This window comes from Sinocyclocheilus anshuiensis, unplaced genomic scaffold (assembly GCF_001515605.1).
Source record: "Sinocyclocheilus anshuiensis isolate Anshui unplaced genomic scaffold, SAMN03320099.WGS_v1.1 scaffold542, whole genome shotgun sequence".
Classification (NCBI taxonomy): Eukaryota; Metazoa; Chordata; class Actinopteri; order Cypriniformes; family Cyprinidae; genus Sinocyclocheilus; species Sinocyclocheilus anshuiensis.
This window is the reverse complement of record NW_015547685.1, coordinates 536158-538268: the sequence shown is the minus strand read 5'-3', so window position 1 is coordinate 538268 and position 2111 is coordinate 536158. Positions and strand designations below refer to the sequence as shown.

The window sequence follows — 2111 nt, the reverse complement described above, 5'->3', positions numbered from 1 at the left end:
AAAAAATATAAACAAAAAAAAAAAAAAAAAAAACACTGGGACATATTACAAACTATCTTCGTCAAACTGGTTTGGAACAATGTCAGGGTGAGTGGAATGATTTTTGAATGTATGTATTTATTTATGTATTTATTTATTTTTATAGGTGGTGGTGGGGGCTTACCCTTGAATTTTCAATTGGCTTTTGGATTATTGCAGAAATAAGCTCTGTGATCAACAAAAGTTTATGATTCTCACATATTTTATTCATCATGATAATCTTCACAAATTAACAAAACTTTTATGAACTTTGGCAATCAACAGAAGTAAAGAGCTAAACATAGGCTATAAACAAACTAGACCACTTCAGCGTCACCATCGCTTAGTTTCCGACAACTCAGTCTTTTATTTAAAAAAAAAAAACATTTTCTCTGAAAGTTTGAGTTAGAATAGTTTAATAGAGCATGATTATAAACACAGTGAGGTTGTGAAAGTGGACTAGAGAAGATGTGTTCACCTGTTCGCCATGATGAGGTTTAATGTTCTGTAGTCCCATTCACCTTATTTCAGGCCTTTAACCAAACACTTGATTCAAAAACCCCATGGACTTTGGGACGATGAAACCGGAAGTGCTACAGTGCTTGTTTCTTTCTCGTTTTTGCCCTTCAAAAATATGGCATCCTTTACAAACTTACAATTTTAACATTTAAAAATGTATACACTTTAGTAATGACTCCTACCTTTATAGGTATTATATTATTATACTACATTTCTAACATGCTTTTGACATTATATATACAAATACAGGTGCATCTCAATAAATTAATATGTCATGGAAAAGTTCAATTTATTTAATACACGAGTTTCACAATTTGAGTTGAATTACTGAAGTAAATTAACTTTTCCACGACATTCTAATTTATTGAGATGCACCTGTATACTATTCTGGGTGTTTCTGGGTCAGTCAGACCTGCATGTTATTATAAAATGTCATCGTCTACTTCAGAAAAGTGCTCTTTCAAGTAGTTCCATGATTCATGCTTGAATCTTCTTTTTTTCCCTCCAGAATCCCCTCCCTTTCAGTGCACTTGTTCTTGCAATCCTAACCCCTCCTCACACTTTTACTATGATTGCCCCTTCTATAGTACGTGTTCCCTCTCTATACCCCTGCCATCGCTCTCCTTGAGAGGAGTTTTTTATCATTGCGACCCATCTCTGGTTTATAAGCTAGGGGATGTATGCTAATTCCTCCCTGGGGGCTTGTTTTAAAGAATCCCTGATGTCTGCGGCCGGACCTAATCTGTGCTTGCAAACAACACGAAATGTTTGCAGGGGAGCACCTTTTGTATTCAGGGCAAAACAATCATCCCAATGGGGAGCGTCTTCGTCTCATCTCAATTCTGACAGTGTCTCCTGGTTCTTTTTTTTGACTCGTTTTACTGCTCTTTCTCTCTCTCTCTTGCACCCTCTGTCTTTCCTTTTTCTATTTAGAAGTATTAGAGACACATTCTCTGTGTCTTTCTGCTGAGGAGGCGATGAGCCCTCAGTATGAAGTCATAGGAGCCTCTGCGGCTCACAGATTAAGTTGGAAGATGAAGATGTAGGCTTTACCTTTCACAAACACACAGATGATGCGGGAAGGGTTACATCCAAACAGACCTAACAAACGTGTTTCTCTTGCAATGATTTTGTGTTCTTTTACACTATGCCAGTACTAATAATTGAATGATGTGTTGTCAGGGACTAAACTGTTGTAGGTTGTGGAGTGATAATTTAAATGCATTTTAACTCATTTGTCAAAAATACAACACTATTACAGCTAGTCGACTCTAATCTAATGATGACTATATTTAAACCTGTTAGTTGCTGGTTAGCAACAGCGTCCTTGATTTGACTCAAGTAATAACACATGAATAACATAGTAATAATAATAATAATAATTTATATATATCTAGAGTGATGAGTTTCACTTAACCATAAGTAAACAAATCTTGCTTCATTTCAAGACGAACATGATTGAAAGCAGTGATAACTTGCAGTTCATTTAAACTGTTTCAGACTTGCAACTCATGAGTTCATGAGTCTCTTCATTTCATTTCATTTCATTTCATAAAAAAAAAAAAAAAAAAAAC

The 2111-nt window shown here is 35.3% G+C and overlaps 1 protein-coding gene across 1 annotated transcript in view; it reads left to right on the top strand.

Annotated features, from left to right (window-relative positions):
* Positions 1-2111, top strand: part of LOC107703199 (alpha-N-acetylgalactosaminide alpha-2,6-sialyltransferase 5-like) — a 26410-nt gene that overhangs the window by 978 nt on the left and 23321 nt on the right. The window lies entirely within an intron of this gene.